Source organism: Hyperolius riggenbachi, chromosome 1, assembly GCF_040937935.1.
Source record: "Hyperolius riggenbachi isolate aHypRig1 chromosome 1, aHypRig1.pri, whole genome shotgun sequence".
Classification (NCBI taxonomy): domain Eukaryota; kingdom Metazoa; phylum Chordata; class Amphibia; order Anura; family Hyperoliidae; genus Hyperolius; species Hyperolius riggenbachi.
Window position 1 is genome coordinate 441,412,891 of NC_090646.1, and position 23,018 is coordinate 441,435,908.

Consider the following 23,018-nt stretch of genomic DNA (forward strand, 5'->3'; position numbering starts at 1 on the left):
AGGGTAGGGGGATGCCGCTGCACAGCGGCTATCATGTAGCGAGCCCTAGGCTCGCTACATGATTTAAAAAAAAAATAATCACAAAAAAAACGCCCGCGCTGCCCCCTGGCGGTTTTTAATAGACCGCCAGGGGGTTAAGGTACAGACTTCATATGAATATGAGAGGACCCCCCCTCACAACCATGAACGACAAACTTTATGCGGAGGTCTCTTGTACATAATTTAGTTTTAATTGTATCAAAAAAGTGGTATCAAAAAAGTTCCATTAAAAATTACATACAGTGTATTAAAACAGCATTCCTGGCGGTAAGCGCTCACAATCTATATGTTTAAGGACAACGGCAATCTGTATGTTTAAGGAGAGTGAATGCTTGTGACTGTCACCCAGCTAACGCCTATGCAAACAGTCCGCACCATTTATCGTTTTTATCACCCATCACCAATGACAACCCACACTGTGCACCTAACCGGTTGACCCTAAGCGCACTGGCTATCCTGGGGGCCAACGTGTGCTTCTTATTCCATTGTTATATGAAATTGGATCGGCAGCGATATGGCTGTTCTGGTATTGCAGTAGCAAAATTCTTTGTATAAAGATTCATCTCAGTGGGCTCCTTCTAACACAATGGTTCCCACAGTCCGATGCTCAGATACTGGTGAGCCCCGGTCACATGTGGGATGGATCCGGAACCCGTGCACTGGTCAAGCTGCATGTGATTCAGCATGCAGCGATGTTTGCTGCCAGGCATGTAACACCGGCAATTCATCTGCTTCTTGATCATCCACATGGGGATAGGTCATGGTGCTGCTGGTGTGGAGTGCTCAAAGTCAGGGATACGCCTACCAATGTATTTTTTGCCCTGCCTCTCGGGGGTTTCTGAAGAAGGAATCATGGTATCCATTTTTGTCTGTTTAACCATTTAACTGTATACATGTAATGTATGTCATCTGACAAATCACTGAGTAGGTATCTCAAGCTTAGATTTGTTTTACTAATATTTATTTGGGCCTTGTCACTAAAGGTCTGTACACAGGCTGACTAATGTTGCCCGTTGCGGAGCTGCTGCCGATGCTGTGCGGGGAGGCTGTGGGCCGATGGAGCAGTTTAGAAGTGAAGTCACGTGGGGAGTGGGGCGGTGGGAACAAAGCAATCGCTCCATGCTCGGCTGAGTTGATCCACCATTGACTATATACAGTAGTCATCCTAGATTCCTGTGTACACAGTCAGAAATGTATATCTAATTTAGTGGCTGGACAATGTACTGGTTATTGGCTCTGACACAGGAGACCAGGGTTTGAATATCGTCTCTTCCTGTTCTGTAAGCCAGCACCTATTCAGTAAGAAGACGTTGGGCAAGACTCCCTAACACTGCTACTGCCTATAGAGCGTGCCCTAGAGCAGAGTTCCCCAACCCTATCCTCAGACCCACCAACAGTAAATGCTTTGCAGAAAACCACAAACATGCATAGGTAAGGTAATTAGTCTCACAAGAGCTGATTAACTACCTGTGTGGATTTCTACAAAACATGCACTTGGTGGGCCCTAAGGACAGGGTTGGGGGAACACTGCCCTAAAGGCTCCAGCTCTGGCACTTAAAGCCCACCAGGAGAAACCGCAATATAAAATGTTCTGTGTCTTGCCCAATTTTAAAAAAATACAGTGACTGCTTTACTGCAGCAGCTCAAGTAACTTGTTTTTTGATTGGTTTAATAATTCATTTTTTGTGGACTAAGCACTGCTATTACTGTATATTCAAGTTATATATGATTGCTTTTAATTACAGTTTAAATTGATTAGGAGTTGGTGCATTTTCTTTACCACTCCAGGACCCAAAAATTGCTCTGACTCCATGACTCCGACTTCACAGCCCTGCTTTGCACACTCTTTGTTCTCTGCCAAAAAAAAACATCCCAATAAACTGCAATCAACGATAAAGCAACACTTCAAAAAGAAAGTACACCTCTTTCAGGCACTTACAAAAGTACATTCAGAAAACTGATAAAAGTGTGGCTAATCAATTGGAGCGGAGGTGACATTTTGACTGTAGTTCTGCTTTAATCTGGTATAATAGTATCTTTCAGAGTAAACATGGTGTGACTCAGGTGACTGCTATAGGTGTGTTCTTCAACCTAGTTTGATATGGTGTAGATTCAGCTATACGTCTGTGCTCTACATTCCAAGTGCAAGCTGTAAATGTACTTTAATACACACCCTTTAAGGTCATAACTATCTACAAAGGCATGCTACACATCCATGTGAAACCTATAAAGTAAACAATGATGCTTCTATCACGAGTATAGTATTTACTTAGTAATACAATAAACATAAGGTACCTTTCCATACTAGGGAAACAAATGCATAAAAAGGCATTCAATTATGAATGGGCCGTAACTATAAAGTCAAAGCATAGTGAAATAAAAGGAGGCCTAGTCTGAAAGAGCTTACAATGAAAATATTCACTTATCCAATCAAACTGACTTCAATATAATGTCCTAGCAAAAGATACTGTATACTTACTGGTGAACCAGCAGAGATACTACCAGTACTTACCTTCCTGTAGAAAAAGAAAAAAAATGAATGTTTGCCTCCCTATACTTTTAACCAATGAGTATGTGTCTGTTATGCTTAATGTGCATTGTTTTTTCTTTGTATAATAAAGTTTTATTTTTGACCAAAAATACATCCACTGGCTACAGCTTTATATGATAACACTCATAACAACCAAATATATCCTTATTTAATTCCATGCTGTTAGTACAGTTTAGAATATTAAAGCCATTTGAAGAGAAAAAAAAAAAAAAAAAAGATATAGGCTTGAAAGAGATTGGTTGTTTTTTTTGTTACAGCTAATAAAAATCCTGCAATAAATCTGCAATGTATCTACTTCCTGCTTTCATGGAAGAAGACATATTAACATCCTGTGTTTACCACTCTCTAAATACATACAGAGTGCATTTCTATATGCTTTCCTTCTGTCCTGTGCAGGAGTTCAGGTCCACTTAGGGCTGGTGCACACTAGAACGGTTCTGGAGCGTTTTTTATAACGCTTGCAGGGGGAAAACCGCTAGATTTCTACTTTGGATTTCAGCAAGTTTCCTTTAAAATAAAAAAAAAAAAGATAATTTTTGATTGCTGTACTTAGGTTTAGTAACCATTTAAAGTTAATGTCAGTGAATGGGGCCACTTTAAATTAAATGAATTCTAACAATTTGGCTACACATATGGCCAACACTTTTTATACATAAAGCACATTCTACTTTGACTGCTGGCCCACAGGTGTGCATGTGGTATCAAGCACACATTCCTCAACTCTGGACACATATATAGTGTTACTGTAATTCCACATGCTCAGAAAACCCCACATCAGCAGTCACACCCTATGACAATACAACAGACTTGTGTTTGCTTTTTAAGACAACGGCAATTATGAAGCTGCCAGCTAGCCATATTCAACAGGCATGATTATTAGCATGTAAGACATCACGGAGGGCAATCATCATTCTAATGTGGACATACACTATGCAATAGCAGCCCGAATCAGCAAGAGACCAAATACTCAATTATTGGAATTTATTGAGGGAATTACCATTCAAATTTCAACGCTCAGCATTAATCTTATTGTAAATAGATTGAACAGCTTCCACTGTTGGCTTGGTACTGCTCAGTGAGGCCTCCCTTCCATCCACGCAATTCTAGGCTCATTTTGGAAACGCAACACTCAGGGCAGTTTCTTGGGCAGGGCAGGGCGACCGCCCTGGGTGCAGACCGGCAAGTAGAAGAAGGGGGGCACAGGCAGAAGGACATAACCGCTAGGGAGCGGGTGACAGCCAAATGGAAGAAGAAAGAAGAACACCAGCGCAATCACCTTCCTTGACTCCTCCAGGGCGTCCTACGGCTGTCTGCGTCAAGTCATCATCACATCACCACCGCGTGATGACACCTGATGTCCTGTAGCGGTACTTCAGGCTGTCAGTGCGCGGCGCCCATGGTGGAGTCGGCTTTCCGGGCTCTCTCTGTGTTTTCCTGGTCCCTGCTTCCTCCTGGATGAGCGGCTGGTCACTAGTAAGTAGGCAGACCTACTTGTGACCTGTGGCTGTGTGACTGTCCCTAAAGAGTAAGGGTTAACAAGTCCATGGGGTGGGAGGGAAGGGGGTGCAATTTTTTTCACCCTCGCCCTGGGTGCAATGAAGCCTAGAAACTGCCCTGGCAACACTGATCGCAGTGTCATCAAAAAGTGCATAGATTGCACTGTTTCCATCCAGGCGCTGCAATTCATTGCGGAATAGGAATGCATGGTTGCACGCATATCAGCGTGTTTTATGATGAATGGAATTGCAATTGTGTCCGGAACAATCGCAGAGCAACGCAGTGGCCACCTGCCTTGCCTGCAGCGTCAAGATGGAAAAGAGGCCTAAAAGTTGGCACTAACAATACAATTTGCTGATAGATCATAGGAAATGATCATTTGGGACCACTAATGAACAAAAATCTAACCAATCCCCAAAAAAAAAAAAAAAAATCAGATCGATTTCATTAATCTGATCAGATTGGTTAGGAGATTGTTGTCCATTAGTGGTCCCAAACGATCATTTCAGATTGTTCATACAAACGCCCCAATTAACTACAATTTTTTTTTTTTTTTTTTTTTTTTTTTAAAAAGGCCTAATCAAATTTCAAAAGGAAAATAAAAATAGCATAGTGTACAAAATGCATAAAGGAGCTGTCTACACTATGAACTAGAAAAACAGCTCTGAACAAGATCAGTACTGCGCATGTGAAATTAATAGACTGTGGCACCTTCAAGTGTGAAGCAGCTTCTTGGTACTTTTATAAATAGAATTTCCTTTTTAATCTATGCCAAGTCGCAACGCCAAACAGACACAAAGTGTCATTTGGAAAAGACACTTTGCAGATACAAAATAGGTATTTAATTTGGATACATTGTTAACATTCATAGGTTCTGCTTCAGAGCCCAGAATACTAGCATGCCACTGCATGTCATATACAGATGGCTACAGTCAGAGAGGCATGGTTTAACCAGGTAAACAACAACATGATGTACATGTTTTAATGCCTATGAGTGGTGTAATACCGTATATTGCAGCGTATAAGACGACCCCCCAACTTTTCCAGTTCAAATATAAAGTTTGGGATATACTCTCCGTATAAGACTAACCCTCTTCCAACGCACACCAAATAAAAGAAAAATTAAAAAAATTCATATACTGGTGCTATATCATAAAAGGGTTGGAGCACAAAGTGATCTGACCAATAACTTTGCAAAAAAGAATATGTATTGGTGCAAAAAGATCAATTTATTAATACAAAAATATGAATATGTAATGTCAGCCCGGATGCAATTGCAAAAGATTAACCCCCCATACTGGTGCTATGTATGAACAGATACTGGTGCTGCACTGAATGTGGTACTCAGTATATAACAGTATACAGGTGATTGACTGGTTGGATTGGTCAACTCTCCTGGTTTATTAGAGCGGTATGGAAGAATAGATTGCGCTGTGCCCATAAAACACGCCTCTTTCACCCTTCTGGTCCACCCTTGTATCCTATTTACCTCCTCCATCTCTCAGATTTCACCTGCATCACTTCACAACAGTCCTCAGCAGCGAGATCTGAGAGGCGGTAACAGGATAGGGTGGGCCAGACAGGTGGAAGAGGCGTGTGATCTCTTTCTTCCATATCCTGTGCGTACCAGACCTCCCCTCCCCCCGAGCATATGCAGCAACCGCCGAATCTCCAGCACCTAGTAACCTAGTAATTAATCATCATGTCCCATATGTGCATCGCGTATCAGCATAGTGTATCACGCAGCATCATAGACACCCAGTGTATAAGACGACCTCTGACTTTTTTTTTTTTAAGAAGATTTTCAAGGGTTAAGAAGTAGTCTTATACGCCAGAATATACAGCAGGTCAATCTAAACCTCAAATATTAAGCTGTGAACATGTGCTAGATGGTTCAGGGCCGTCTCAGTTGAGAATCTGAATTCTGTGTACAGTAACCCTCTATAATTCTTCAGTCGGTGAAGCCCCTTGGATTGCAAAAGGCAACTGCAGCAAATAAAAGGTAAAATTCAGATAGCGTGCCCCACCTGCACTAGGACATCAAATTGGGGAAAAGGCCCACAGATACCGCAGGTGGCAGGTCAGTGGTGGGTCATCATAGGCTGCTGCTCTGGATAAGTAGACCAACACAGGCCTCTAAATGCAAATACCCCCAGGCACAAAATGGTAGAATTTAATAATAGAAAACCCAGAGGATATCTTAAACTTCTGTCTGTAAACACTGCCAAACAAACGTTTTAATAAAACTGACCTAACGCCATAAAACAGTACTACTGAAATTCCAGTAAATCCCATACTGACAGTTTCCAACAGGTCTTGCAGATCATACTGCAGATGTGATACAGTACATATGGTCATATCAAGTTGATCAAGCTCAAATATACAGTATATTTAGACAATGGGTACATTTCTTTAGCCTGCTGCATTTAGAAACTACACAAGCAGTAGACAGGGTTAAACAGAAAAGCAAAACTGGCATACTGGTATTGGACAACATTTATGAGTTCTCGTGGAACATTTAAAGAGGACCTTTATTGCGGTGAAAAAAAATTAATTGCTTTTTTTTTTTTTTTTTTTTTTTTTTTTTTTTTTTTTTTACAGTATTCATTTTTACATTTAGTCAGCGTTTGCCCCCTTGTAAAAATCTTTCCTCACAGCTTTACATTCTTAAATTTATCAGAGGTGGTGACATCTTTAGTCCTGTCAGGTACAGCTCTGCGGAATGTCAGTTCACTGAGAGTTCTATGTGCAGAGGAAGATACTGCATGCTTGGCAGTTGGAAACAGCTGCTATTTCCCATAATGCAACAAGGTTCACAGACAGAAACGGTCAGGCCCATGTCATCACTCTGTGGGAGGGATTTCATCACAATACCAGTCAAACATACAGTATGTCCCTGCTGATCTATTTGGGAAAAGGTAAAGATTTCTTGTGGGAAAGGGGTATTGGCTACTCATTCAGATTACGTTCAATCCTGGGTTAAAGTTCCTCTTTAAAAATGATAAGCTGTTGTATTTCTGGTAAGGCACAAGTAAGTTAGCCATACATAGGCCTCAATTCACTAAGCTTATCTCCTGTCTTTAATAACGTTTCTAGAGTGGTCACCATGGTGATGAGGCATGTAGTATTCAGGAAACATTTTACCTCAGGCAAAAAAAGTTAACTCTTCTGTCTTTAAAGGGACACTTAAGTCAAAAAAAAAAAAAAGAGTTTTACTCACCTGGGGCTTCCAATAGCCCCCTGCAGCTATCCGGTGCCCTCGCCGTCTCTCTCCGATCCTCCTGGCCCCGCCGGCAGCCACTTCCTGTTTCGGTGACAGGAGCTGACAGGCTGGGGACGCGAGTGATTCTTCGCGTTCCTGGCCACAATAGCCCCATCTATGCTGCTATAGCATATATCATATACCATATAGCAGCATAGAGGGTGCTAATGTGTCTGGGAACGCGAAGAATCACTCGCGTCCCCAGCCTGTCAGCTCCTGTCACCGAAACAGGAAGTGGCTGCCGGCGGGGCCAGGAGGATCGGAGGGAGACGGCGAGGGCAGCGGAGAGCTTCAGGGGGCTATTGGAAGCCCTAGGTGAGTAAAACTCATTTTTTTTGTTTGACTTAAGTGTCCTTTTAAGTTAGCTCTTCAATCCTTAAAATAACTCCAGAATTCTAAAGTTAAAGACAGGCTGTTAATTAACTGCGTGTGAAAATAACTACAGAGGAGGTAACTTAAGAAATGAAGAGATAAGATAACTCACTCACTGTGTCATGGAAAGTTTTCTCTTGCCTTATCTCCAGCATGATCTTAGTGAATTGAGGCCATAGTATAGGTAAATAGAAGCCTGAGACGATTTCTGATTGAGGAGTAACTATCAATTTGCCACCCATTGCACGCCCACCTGCCCAATCACACTAGTGATGACAGAGACCACCCACCCTATTAATCTGTTCCTTCTGCAATGCATAAACTAATAATGTACAATATATATTAATTTGTTATTTCATTTCAGAATACAATTTTTTAAAGGTCTTTTAACAGCCAGGTCTGGGCACTTCCTATTGGTAATATCTCCTTACTGCTGCCTGCCCTCCCCCTACAACACAGCAGAGCTTTCTTACAACAACAACATCTTGGTTTGTGGCTACCGAGTGACAGAAATTTTCCACCAAGATACAACACTTCTTTGATCAGTGCTACAAGTTCAGGTTGTCAGGCACTGCCAGGCACAGGAAATGCTCAGATTGTCTGCATAATAGCTTAAAAGCAAAGGAAGACATTCTTTAAGTCACATATAGAAAGGGAAATATTGGCACGGTGCTTATTCTAAAAGTAGTGTTAAAACCACCAAAAATATAGTAAATAGTTTATTAAGAATTTATATTTTAGTAAATGAAAGCAATAATGGCAACAACTTTAATCATCTAAAGACTGTGACAATCACGCATACTACAGTTTATTTATACCCAATTGTGTAGTATTACTGTATTTCTGCCTCCAACTCCCCTCCCCCACACACACCTTGCCATAGAACAGTACATGCAGTTCACCTGAACATGAAAGACTGTCATATGTGCCAAAAAGCTAGCCAAAATAATAACGCTATCATTTTGGTCAGAAACCAATGTTTAATGGTGTCTTCTAAATAATATGTCATTGAACGTGCATTGGAAGTGAATTAAAAAAAAAGTATTTACAGACTTCAAAAAAAGGTCACAAGAAATGATTTTGTTCCAGGTGACAGGACTACAGATGAGCTTTGCGGCTTTCTGTCTAGCACAGGCATGGGCAAACTTCGCCCTCCAGCTGTTAAGGAACTACAAGTCCCACAATGCATTGCAGGAGTCTGACAGCCACAGTCATGACTTATAAAGGCAAATGCATTGTGGGACTTGTAGTCCCGTAACAGCTGGAGGGCCGAGTTTGCCCATGCCTGGTCTAGCAGATCATTGTGCCCTATGGAGAAGCGGGCGTGGGGAAGGATGTGCAGGTGTCTCCTCCCTGCAGCTTTCAGAACTACATTAGTGGTCAGCTGATCTAGCATTGCAACATCTTGGCAAGAATGGAACCATGTAGACTCACTAAGGGACGACAAGTACGTCTTATATAGCCAGTTTTTGAAATGCTTGGGGAAATGTTTTTGCACAATGCTGATCATTCACATTCAGAGAGAAGTCTGTGGTAGTTTCTTGTAGAGTAGAGGCAGCGGATGTCTCACCACTAGTCATCCTCAGTGAGGCTACAGATGGCAACACCTGTGTGTAAAGCAAGGTTTTATGTCACAGACCCAATCAGGCAAAGAGGCAAAGCCACAGGAATAAACAAAATTCATTTATAGATTAAACAAGATTAAGAAAACATGATAAACAAGAAAATCAAAACCATAGAATTACCAACTGGTGCAAAACAAAAACACAGGACCATTCACATAAGCAGACAATAAATGTGTTCTGCTCACTCTGCAGTGAACAGAGGTCAACATACACACACACAGATCCCTTGTGCATGCCAATGCCTGATTAAAACTGCATATTTGGTAGTAATGACCTCCTATTCTGCACTTCCAAAGTTATAAACATACTCAAACTACATGGCAGCCAGTGCAACTGATTATACACACTGGTGCCAAAGTGCATAAATCCTAGGAGATTTAATTGGGTTTTTAATAACAAGCACTAAATCAATCAGCGGCCATCATTCTGCACAGTCATTTTATGCGAATGATATTACCATGACAGAGATCCCAAACAGAACTAACAAAAGTGTCAAAGCATAGTTCAAAATGGTACATGCTGTATACAGTGATAGTAAGGCTGCTTCTTGTTTCTAGTTTCTTCTGGGATCTGTGAGCCTACAATCGTATATGGCTGAACTGCAAACAGCTGTACACCCCCTCTTACTCCATGCATAGACACACATGGACTCAAATTAAGAGCACTACAGACAAATTAGAAGTAAGCTTTCTGGCACCCCATGATGCAGTAATATTTCTGGCATTTTATGATGTTATGGGAAGTACACACTTGAAAAACAGTGTTTGTTAGCAAATAAAATGAGCAGCATAACTCTTAATTGATTAAATGTCCACAGCAATATAATACATTTTGATTTGTGTCTGAAACAAAAAAAACTACCTAGTTATGGCAGAAAAATATTGATTCAGGGCTATACCATAGTGAGGCCTCTTTCCCATGGGCGGCTGAACTGTTTGTCAGGCAATTCAGGCTCCAGGCCGCCAGCCATAAGTGACATTCAACAGCAATCGCATGCAGCCTAATGGCAGTGTTTGCAAACACCGTCGTACATGCCATGCGTGACACACGGTGGCATAACCCAGCAGCAAAAACAAACAAACCTCATGTTGCATCTAAGGACGGCAACTGCTGTGTTCAGATCTGTGTTCAGGAGGGGGGTGCTGGTCCACCACCCATATCAAGCGCTAACAAGTGTCCAGCCAGTGAACGGGAGCAAGTGATAGGCGGTGAATTTATTGCCTTCATTGCTCATGGTAATATGCAATTTTTGTACAGCAAAAAAAAATAAAAATAAAAAATAAAAAAAAATACTCCCCTCTTGTTGGTCAACAGTCTTCCTGTTCTCTATTTTCTCATCTTTATGAAAGCAGTGAAGATCTTACAGCCAAATCTTCCATCGTGGTGACCACACCCTGCCCTTCGTATGATAGACACGATAGGGGAAAAAAAAGGGGGGGGGGGGGGGGCTGGGAGAAGTCTAGACTAACAAATCCAGAATTCTTAGTTTTTCCCAAACTCAATGGAACAGAGGTAGCAGAGCAAACAGCTCTGACAATACAAATTACATTTGCCAATGACCTCAAAGTTGAGGTGATGGAGAAAATACCTTTCTACGAGTATAAGGATCAAGGAGGGAATTGTCTACTTTTCTCCCTAGAAGTGATTGTTATCTACATGCCTGGCGTTCTGCGTTAGGCTATACAGTATGAGAACCGTGGTTACCTTAATTACCAATCTCTCTGATAGCCAATGACCAAGGCTCAAGACACGTGGGGGATTTCTAGTTGTGCAACTTCCATATTACATGTGAGCAAGTATCTGTAAATGTGCACGTGTCCTACATGTACAACTGCTGGTATAATGAGCATAGTATATTATTTACACACATGTAGTAAATAAACAAAGGCTGTTTGTATGATTAACTACATACGCCTATCAGATCAATAGATAAGTGTAATCATAGAACCACAGTCATTTGTGGCAAGCTGCTACTGCACAGGATCAATTGCAGGAAAATGCACTGGGACCTGCTGTCAGTTTAAACACAAAATACATGTAAAGCAAGAAATGCAACCAAATGTAAAGAATTAATGTGCACTTCTACGTTCAGTTTGTTTAATCCTATAGAAACAGATCCATGGTAAACATAAAGTGCTGGATAAAGAACTGCATGAAAGAAAGCAAAAAATTGAGATTTGGTGTGCCTGTCACTGAAAGCATTCTCTATCACACCCTTGTTTCCTGTTAGCGGCTAAGCTTTTGCAAACAGAAGCTACTCTACATCTGTCATGCTGTTTTCCTGCGCTGTAACCTGTGTACAGTCAGTGCAGTTCCATATCACTATACATGCTGCTGCTGCTCCATAAGGAGAAGTGTGAGGCCTGCACTCAGGAATGAGCTGCAAGCAGGACACACCCTATACAATACCAAACCGTATCAGGTGTTGTGAGGCATAAATACAGCCAAATACATTCAATCTTTCTGGAGATAAAATGAGTCTGCCACTGCAATAATGGCCGTCCAAAGCGATCATTCTGTATCATTCCATACAAAACATGCTGTTTAGGTCCCTGCTTGTCGGCACATTCTGTTTTGCAGAGAAGGGAAAAGAGAGGACAAGCAGAGCGAGCTACCAGTGCCTGTGGCAATACATAATCACATTCAGGCAGGGTTTTTCCAGCATGCCCAATCAGTAACAAGCTGCTGGCAGACTTTGGAGAATACCTGTACTTGAAAAGTGGACCCAAAATGATCCATTACGGCATATGAAAATGTTAAAAAAGTGTTTATAATATATCGGGGGGGAAGGATCAGAAAATACAGAATGTACGCATTAAAAAATGTCACTTTTCAAATTCACAAAGCAGAAAAATGTACATTGAACCACACGTTGTTATATTAAGTTTGAGTGAGTGAGTTTGGTTTGTGAAGCGACAAGATAGTTGTAGCATTAGAGCTTCCGTCTCTCCATCACATTATGCTGGGTGTTGCCTTCAGCTTCTCCACACATCTGGCGACAAACCATGCTCTCATGACCATTTATAATGGCGCAACCTGCATAAATCCCCACAATGCACCTAAACATTTATTAAAAAAAACAAAAACGCTCTGGCCAAACAAATAATGACTTTTGCCATATTTTATTGACGAATTCTGTAAACAAAAATATAACAAACAGTACTGTTAAGAAGGCTCCACTACAATGGCTAAAATAAAATGTCCAATCTTATTAAAGGATGACTGAAGAGAAAAGAATATGGAGGCTGCCATATTTCTTTCCTTTTAAACAATACCAGTTGCCCTGCTGATCTATTTGGCTGCAGTTGTATCTGAATAACACCAAGAACAAGCATGCAGCTAATCTTGTCAGATCTAACAATAATGCCAGAAACACCTGATCTGCTGCAGGCTTGTTCAGGGTCTATGGCTTTATGTATTAGAGGCAGAGGCGATCAGCAGGATAGCCAGGCAACTGGTATTGCTTAAAAAGAATGGCAAAAATGGCAGCCTCCACACAGGGCTGTGGAGTCGGTACAAAAATCTTCCAACTCAGACTTCGCCTCCTCAGTTTATGAAACCGACTCCAACTCCTAAAATGGCTTAGTCTAATACTTACCAGGGCTGTGGATTTTGCACAAAAATCATCCGACTCCTCAGTTCATAAAATCACTGACTCCGGGTACCCAAAATTGCTCTAACTCCTCGACTCCGACTACAACTCCGACTCCACAGCCCTGCCTCCACATACCTCTCTCGCTGTCCTTTAACCCTCCTGGCGGTATGAAAAATTCCGCCAGGAAGCAGCGCGGCAGTTTTTTTTTTTTTTAAATCATGTAGCGAGCCCAGGGCTCGCTACATGATAGCCTTCGGCGATCTCCGATCAGGAAATCCCGTTCAAAGAACGGGATTTCCTGGAGGGCTTCCCCCGTCGCCATGGCGACGGGGCGGGATGACATCAGCGACGTCGTGACGTCATTGGGAGTCCCGATCCACCCCTCGGCGCTGCCTGGCACTGATTGGCCAGGCAGCGCACGGGGTCTGGGGGGGGGGCGCGCGCCACAACGGATAGTGGCGATCGGGCGCAGGCCGGCGGCGATCAGTGTGCTGGCGCAGCTAGCAAAGTGCTAGCTGCGTCCAGCAAAAAAAAATTAAGAAAATCGGCCCAGCAGGGCCGGAGAAAACCTCCTGCGCGGCTTACCACGAACTACGTTCGGGGTTACCGCCAGGAAGGTTAAGGTGAATACGCAGGAAGATCGATCCCCAAGGACGAGCAGTCCCCAATCCTGCCGGAAAGTACACGCGACAAAGCATGAGGGATGCGATTAAGAGTTCAAGTGATCGCGGTACTTTGTGTGGGAGTCATCAGGGGTCTGAAAGATCTGCTCCGCCATGACTGTCATTGTGGCTGCACATCACCAAACCTTGTTTGTGTAATTGCGCGCCTGTACCTATGTCATGAGATTGCTAAAAGATCGCTCGTCACAATTAAAATTATCAAAATCGCTGGTCGTCGGTAAAATCGTGTTAGTCGGTACGGTCTTTTATCCACATTATGGACAGCAATACATCCAAAGCTCACGTGTGCCGGAGCAGGTACAGCTCCTTTATCATAGCTCTGATTAAGGAGCTAAACCTGCGCGTGAGCTTTGGATCTATTTCTGTCCATAGTGTGGCTAATGAAGATTGGACATTTAGTCATTGGAGTGGAGTCTTCTTTCCAATACATTTTGCCTGGCTATCTGGCAAAAAAGCCACAAAGGCCGGGGCCTTGGGCGGCTGCACATGGAAAAGGGGCGGCTGGAAATTGAAGAAGGGTCGCTGCATATGGAGGAGGAGGCTGCAGATGGAAAAGGGAAGCAGCAAATGGAAAGCAAAAGAAGGAAAAAGGTATGCTGCTGCTCGAGAGCTATAAATGAAAGAAAGAAAGAAAGAAAGAAAGAAAGAAAGAAAGAAAGAAAGAAAGAAAGAAAGAAAGAAAGAAAGAAAGAAAGAAAGAAAGAAAGAAAGAAAGAAAGAAAGAAAGAGGCAGCTGCACATGGATGTTACACATGGAAAAGGGGCTGCACATGGAATGGAGGCGGGCCACTACTGCTCATGAAAAGGTAACAACAAGAAAATTGGCCTAGGGGTGCTAAAATTATAAACCTGGCCATGTACATGACCACTATTTTAGGCCGGTTTCACAGTGGGACGTTAAAGTCAGACGTTACAGCAGCCAGTAACGCAGCCTAACTCACAGCACTGTAAAATCAATGTGCTGTTCACAGTGCACACTTTGCATTAGGGTATAACGCTGCACGTTAAATGAAAGTGCAGCATGCTGTACATCATACCCCTATAGAGCTGCGTTAGATTGTTTGCACATGCTTAGTTTAGCCACATGGCTAATTAATATTCACTGCACTGTGGTGACTCGTGGTGGGACTTGTAGTGTTGTCTGGATCATGAACGAATCGTTCATTTGATCCGGATCTTTTTTGTCAGTCGAATCATCCGGATTATCACAATGAAAGATTTGGTTCACAGTGGATGTCTGGAAGAAACAGGAACATACAGAATGTACAGTGCAGGGAAAGTCCTGTCCTGCTAGTCATTTCACCCAGCCTGCTTCCCTAGTAAAATGATTCAAATGATTCGGTTCAAAGATCCAGATCTTTTCAATGATCCGATTCGAATGATCCAATTCCTTAAAAAGATCCGGACTTCCCATCACTATCCTGGAGCGGCTACATTAGGGGCGCGTTATGCAACCTTAACGTCCCCTAAAACGCAACGTCTTGGTGTGAAAGTAGCTTTAAGCTTTGCAGAAAGCACATAACCACATTTTTCTTTATTTCGGTATTTTTTGGACTAGCGTGAGAGGTGATGGTTAGGTGTATGTATATTATTATACCCCGTATGGAGTTCTGCTTGAGATATCACTTCTAGATTGAGAAAAAAAAATATTTTAGTCTTAATTATAAGGGTTTTGTAACATATTCTAACAATGAAATCAATTAACCTCAATTCTAAAATTGCAGTGAAATAATTCTACACCTACAACAATGCCTATTAATCATCATAATTTATTATACTTTACGCCTACCACCTATTCTACACTTAAACACTAACTGCTACCTATACAGGCAGCACAACTGCAGGCTGGAGGTGATGCACCAAATACTAGCCTTGCACGCTCTATAAACAAGCTTCCATGATGTACTAAAATGCTAATATGACATGTTTGTATTTTTACTTGGAAGTAATTGAAATGCTAATTAAACTCCTGTTATTTTATTATGACTGGCATCCTCCCTCATAAACCCCTGTCCACACAAAAATGTTATTGAAACAGTAACCCTGTGGTGGTTCACTACTTCACTATCTGGCACTACATCTGTAAAGTACACAACTATCTCAACAGCACTGGCTTCTGTCACATACTAGGTTCTACTGAGTCACAGAGTCACTACAGAATTCATATACAACATCCTTCCCCTCTCGCCTCATGACATGTACTTGGCATCAGTACTGGTGCAGAGGCCAGGCAATGATGTTACCAGAGGACAGGGTGGATGGAATGTGCCAAGGGACAAGCAGCGGCATAATAGGGCTAGGAGGGGTTGTGGTTTTATATTTTCCTTGATCAGCAATTGTTCCTAATCTTTTCACTTGGAAATCTAAGGTGTGTACAGATATCATGTAGCATTGTAGGCATTCACCTCTGTGGGTACACAGCGCGCGGTTCCTAGGTACCACCATCACGGAGAACTTGAGATGGGACGTAAACACCTCTACCACCCAAAAAAAGGCCCAGCAGAGACTGTTCTTCCTGAGGCAACTAAAGAAGTTTGGCATGCCCAGGGAGCTACTGACCAGTTTTTATACGGCGACCATCGAATCTGTCCTTTGCTCCTCCATCATTGTCTGGTACGCGGGTGCAAATGCGAAGGACAGGCTCAAACTCCAGAGAGTCATCAACGTGGCTGAGAAGATCATTGGGTCGCCCCTGCCACCCCTGGACCTTCTCCACACATCCAGAATGAGGTCCAGGGCAAATAGAATCACACTCGATCCCTCCCACCCGGGCAATCACTTCTTCAGTCCCCTTCGCTCGGGACGTCGCTTCAGGTCCATCTACACCAAGACCACCAGGCGTAGGAACACATTCTTCCCTCAAGCGATCACTCTCCTAAACTCAGACTCTATCCCCAATGCCATCTCCTAATCCCCTTCTGCACCTCGGGGCACTTAGAGGACGAACGCGCGCCCATGGGCGGGCACTCATGTCCATCTCGGCTTAATACAGCGACAACCGCTTTATGTGTCTTTTGCTATGTGAAATGTTTCTTTTTAAATTGTACTGTGTGTAATGTTATTTGCACTGTTTGCACTTCACAATATGCCTTGTGTCCACAAACAATCCTGGGTGCGGCGCCTGTCGCACTTGGCGAATAAAGTGATTCTGATTCTGATCCGACATGAAGGGTTACCTTGCCCAACCTCATTTGTTCAAGTAACTGCACGATGGTGCCATAGCCGGCCTTTGCCGCTCAGGGCGCCAACTTCCAGGGGCGCACGTGCAGTAGAGGGGTGCTACCGCACCATGGGCACCATGCCTGCCCCCATGCTACCACACCACTGCTCTGCTGTCCGCCTCCCCTTCTGGTCCCCCCCCCCCCCCTCCGCTGCCTTAGCCACATCTCCATCGGCATCATGGTAACAGACTACCTAGTTAGATCAGCGTGACAGCGGGCTCAAACTACGTGTGTGTGTGTGTGTGTGTGTGTGTGTGTGTGTGTGTGTGTGTGTGTGTGTGTGTGTGTGTGTGTGTGTGTGTGTGTGTGTGTGTGTGTGTGTGTGTGTGTGTGTGTGTGTGTGTGTGTGTGTGTGTGTGTGTGCACATGCGGAGAGGGAGGGGACACTGGTGTGTTCCCTCTCTTCTCCATGGAGCAGAATAAGCTGCTGGGCTGGGAGCCAGTCAGTGTGACTGTATAGCAATAGCTCCAAAACTGACTCTACAAACGATCAACAACAAACTATTTTAGGTAACAAATGTCTGAAAGGTTTTACTGTCATAAAGGGAGATAGTGACCTGCTCCATGGTCAATTTAACGTGATGCCCTTCCTTCCCCTTCCTAAAAATAGAAAAAAAACATAAGAAAGCACTTAAAAGGTCAACTGAAGCAAGAGGGATATGGAGGCTGCCATATATATTTTCTTGTAAGCAATACCAGTTCAGTGTTCTCCCCAGGCTCTTTTAGCTGGGTGCTCCACCTGGATAGTTTTGGTGAGCACCCGGCTGTCATCAGCCCTCCTCCTCCAATGCTGTAAGCGTTGGTAACTTCCCTGTATTCTTTCATGTCGCCCCACCCGGCTACTTTTTCATACCACCCAGCTGTAAAAAAATTTGTGGGGAGAACACTGCAGTTGCCTGGCTATCCTGCTGATCCTCTGCCTCTATTACTTTTAGCCAGACCCTGAACAAGCCTGCAGCAGAATTTTACAAGATTAGCTGCACACTTGCTTCAGGTGTGATTCAGACACTACTGCAGCCAAAAAGATCAGAAGAACAACCAGGCATTGTTTAAAAGGAAATATGGCAGTCTCCATATTCCTCTCACTTAAGGTGTCCTTTAAATACCTGAAGTTTCATGAAATCAATGAGAGGGTGATGACAGAGTTCAGCCATGCCCTCTGCCTGCATCCTGAATGGAGGGGATGGTGAGTGGCAGCTCAGTCCCACCTCCCCTCCAAGATGGCAGTGTGGCACAGCCAACCAGAAACTTCAAAATGATGGAACTCTACATCCACTAGACCAGCACCACTTAAATGGAAATGTATGATTGGGGGGGGGGGGGGGGGGGTTAGAATCTTACTCTATGGTTGAATCTTACTCTATGGTTGTTAGTTTATGGAAAATGAAATACGCCCATCTGGTTGCTACAATTGTTGGCTAGACAGTGGACTATAACATCAGCTAAATACAGTAGAATGCCTCGATAGTAAACTCCAAGGAACGTGGCCAATTTGTGTACTGTATCACAACTTTATCAGGATTGGTCATTCATTGTATATGCATACAGATGCATGGTCGGGAGCTGGGGACGGAGTTTACTATATCAGTTTATTATAAAGGAGATGCTACTGTATATCCTATAAGTAAAGGTAAGCATACATATACAGTACTTTTAGTCAACTACACGTTTGCATCAATAAAAACACAGGCTTACAATAAAATAAATTAAAAAAAAAAAAAAAGGGAAAGGATTAATAACTAAGGCCCCCTTGATCAGCAATTTTACAATTTCAATATTATTTTGGCTTTCAGTCTCTTCAATGAATACTAAGTGTGACATTCTGGTTGTAAGTGGGTGCAAATACACTGCCCTGGAAAGGGTGGTACAAGTTTACCAACTAATCATAACAGTTTAACAGGTAATTCCCAGAGATGCCCCAGGGTGAACCCACAGTCACAAACGCTCACAGCATCTAACCATCCCTGATCTCCACTGGGGCTAAAGGTAGTAGTAGTCTGGTCTAGTAGGAAGTTCCCTCTCAAGTGACCAAGGCAGTGCATCTGGCAATCAATCAATATCAGGGAGATTTCAATAATTTTGCTGGATTGAGTAAAAATGTACTACTGTATGCCCACCTTATGAGAGATTATAAGAACAGTGAATGAATGTTCCTTAGGAGAAAAGCACCACCTACATAGCATGCCATCACTGGTGTGTATTAGAAATATGTGAGTGAGGCCTACACAGGACTGCAAAGGGGCTGTGTGCAGCAACAGCAGCTGGAGAAGGTACAGGTGGCAGATCTGGAGATAGTGATATACAAGACAATACCGCCTGATAACAGAACAACGGAAATCCAGCAGGTGTAAAGCAAGAATTTTCATCTGCACCCTTTACTAAACAGCACACAATTTCTATCAATCAAAAAAAACACAGAAAATTCTAAGAACTTGTTATTCATGTGAATATGCCACCAAACCAATTTTTCACAAACTGACCATTTTAAGTCAAATACGTATAATAAATCAGCACCCTTTCAAAGCACAAAACTATGGGGAGATACAGAAATAAGCACATCTCAGCAGACTGCCTTTCCACACAAGTGAATGATCATTTCCTACATGCCTGATAGCCATGTTTCATCAGAATGCACAGGGAGAAGGGAGTATGATGACCCAGACTGACACCCAGTATCAGAGCTGTCAGCTGATACAGTGTAACATTCACACACAGTTCTGGCACTGTCCACCATAATATCCACACACTACAGTCTGAGAATCGTGTATTTATATGAACAGGCTTATCCCCGCAACTATAAAGTCAATTGTGAAATACTGAAACACACAGACGGGAAATGAAGCCCGGGGGCCAATTATGCCAGAGCTGCATGGGTCGGCTGGGCTGTTCTGGGCCACTGACACAAGCACTGGGGTACCCAAGTACCGCTTGCTTCATAGTAATGTGCTGATGAAGTGGGTGATGCTCCACCGCCCCTCCGGCTGATTCATTCTCAGCCAGGCTTTAATCCTAAACATTATGGGAGGAAGCGTACTCACCGGTCAGTCAGCGCTGTATCTCGCAGCCACTGTGTTCCCTGGGCTGGATGGATGTGTCGGGGAATCCCTGCCTGGGTTAGTCCCAGCAGCAGCTCTCTCCCTCCAGAATGCCACCCCTGGCTGGCTCACCTCCCGCGCTGCTCCTTCTCTTCCCAGGCTATCAGCAGCTCACACCGCAGCCAGCCACACTCCCAGCACGGCTCAGATAAGGATCACGCCGTCTGGATCTCACATCTGAAGGCAGGAATAAGGAAAGGAAGTGAACATGGCTGCTAAAGGGGAATTGAATGGCTTGAAATCTCCCCCTCCCTCTCTCTCTTTCTCGGTGTGAGTCAGTGAGCGATCACGGCTGCAGAGCTGGGAGGAGACAAAGCAGAGAGGCTGGGGCTGACATCTCACTCCTGCACTACACAGAGCGGCCACAGGTGGTGGCAGAGTGACAGCAGCAGCACAGGCCAGCATCCCCCTGCTACTTCTACTACTACAGTGTGGGGACAGCAAATCTTCCCACCCAGTTCATTCATTCATTTCACCAAAATGACTTTTTCCTCATATTTTTCCGTATTCAGTGTATCCTTACACATATATACAATACACTATATATACGCCTATGCTTAGCAGTTGTTGTTTTTTTTTTTTTTTAAAACAATAATACTTAGCAGGTTTAAAGGGGGTCTAGAAAACAAAACTATAGTTATGGTGTAGTGATACATAATTGCTAAGGCTGAGTTTCCATTTGTGAAAATCACGTTTGTTTCCCCGCACGCAAATGTGGATGTTGAATTAGGGCTCAAACCCACTAGCAGTCTTTTCTACACGCTAGTGATTTGAAAAAGCTCTTGCTAATGCTATGGGGTATTTTTTATAAAATCACATCGCTCAAGTGGAATCACACCCGTAGCATTATGTTAGCTAGAGCTTTTCAAAACAACTGCTTAGTAACGGCTTAGTAACATACTACTAGTGGATTCCAGGTTCCTACAGCCCATTGAAAACATTAGGCTGCCTATGAATTTGTGTGTAGGGAAAAAATCTGCTGAAATTATTTTGGGGCATTGCATCCGAATCCCAATTGCCGTGCATGTGGATTTTGATGTGATTTTACATCAGCACAGGTGCCGTGTCTGATCTGGAAATGGACATGGCACACTAGTGGAGAGTTAGCCTGAATATAATGTATTATCCAGGAAGAAAAAGATGGGCACTATCCACTGCAATAGTCCATTTATTGTGCTTTGGTATAACCAAATGACATGCTAGATATGTGGAAGTACAATATGGTGCAAAGTACTAACTGCATCAGTGGGAGGACATGAAAGAGGAAGTGGGTGTGGGTTAGAGTTGGGCCGAACGGTTCGCCTGCGAACGGTTCCATGCGAACTTCAGTGGTTCGCGTTTGCGTCCCGCAGGCGAAGTTTTGCGGAAGTTCGGTTTGCCCCATAATGCACCATGAGGGTCAACTTTGACCCTCTACATCACAGTCAGCAGGCCCAGTGTAGCCAATTAGGCTACACTAGCCCCTGGAGCCACCCCCCCCCCTAATAAAAGGCAGGCAGCGGCGGCCATTAAGCTCACTCGTGTGCCTGCGTTAGTGAGAGTAGTGCGAGCTGCTGCAGACTGTCTCTCATAGGGAAGGATTAGTTAGGCTTAGCTTGTTCCTGGCTGCATACCTGTTCTGTGAACCCACCACTGCATACCTGTACTGTGAACCCACCACTGCATACCTGTTCAGTGAACCCACCACTGCATACCTGTTCAGTGAACCCACCACTGCATACCTGTTCTGTGAACCCACCACTGCATACCTGTACTGTGAACCCACCACTGCATACCTGTTCAGTGAACCCACCACTGCATACCTGTTCAGTGAACCCACCACTGCATACCTGTTCAGTGAACCTGCCACTGCATACCTGTTCTGTGAACCCACCACTGCATACCCGTTCAGTGAATCCACCACTGCATACCTGTTCAGTGAACCCACCACTGCATACCTGTTCAGTGAACCTGCCACTGCATACCTGTACTGTTCAGTGAACCCGCCACTGCATACCTGTTCTGTTCAGTGAACCCGCCACTGTATACCTGTTCTGTTCAGTGAACCTGCCACTGTATACCTGTTCTGTTCAGTGAACCCGCCACTGTATACCTGTTCAGTGAACCCGCCACTGCATACCTGTTCAGTGAACCCGCCACTGCATACCTGTTCAGTGAACCCACCACTGCATACCTGTTCAGTGAACCTGCCACTGCATACCTGTTCTGTTCTGTGAACCTGCCACTGTATACCTGTTCTGTTCAGTGAACCCGCCACTGTATACCTGTTCTGTGAACCTGCCACTGCATACCTGTTCTGTGAACCCACCACTACATACCTGTTCTGTTCAGTGAACCCGCCACTGCATACCTGTTCTGTTCAGTGAACCTGCCACTGTATACATGTTCTGTTCAGTGAACCCGCCACTGTATACCTGTTCTGTTCAGTGAACCCGCCACTGTATACCTGTTCAGTTAACCCGCCACTGCATACCTGTTGTGTTCAGTGAACCTACCACTGTATACCTGTTCTGTTCAGTGAACCCACCACGGCATACCTGTTCTGTTCAGTGAACCTGCCACTGTATACATGTTCTGTTCAGTGAACCTGCCACTGTATACATGTTCTGTTCAGTGAACCCGCCACTGTATACCTGTTCTGTTCAGTGAACCCGCCACTGTATACCTGTTCAGTTAACCCGCCACTGCATACCTGTTCTGTTCAGTGAACTCACCGCATCAGTGCGCATACCTGTGCAGTTAAGTGAACCCACCTACCTACGTGAGTGCACGCAGTGTGATATACCACTCCGTGCATACCCGATATGGACAAAACAGGTAGAGAAAGAGGTAGTGCCAGAGCCAGAGGAAGGCCACCCGGCAGGTCTGTGCGAGGTCGTGTAAATGTAATTTCGTGTGGACCTGGCCCACAGTACAGTGCTCGGAAGAAGGCACGTCCCATAACCTCCCAAGATTGTCAGGACGTGGTTGAGTATTTAGCAACACAGAACACCTCATCTTGCTCAGCCACCAGTGCTACTACTAGCACCACTTCCGCTGCATTTGACACTTCGTAAGAATTATTTAGTGGTGAAATCA

The 23,018-nt window shown here is 43.8% G+C and overlaps 1 protein-coding gene across 1 annotated transcript in view; it reads right to left on the reverse strand.

Moving 5' to 3' along the window:
- The window catches only part of LOC137519192 (CDC42 small effector protein 2-A), a 154,814-nt gene extending 134,583 nt beyond the window's left edge, over window positions 1-20,231 (reverse strand). The window contains exon 1 of the mRNA XM_068238029.1: window positions 19,884-20,231. The gene's annotated coding sequence lies outside the window, so the exon portion shown is untranslated. The remainder of the gene's footprint in view (window positions 1-19,883) is intronic.
- Window positions 20,232-23,018: the final 2,787 nt, after the last annotated feature.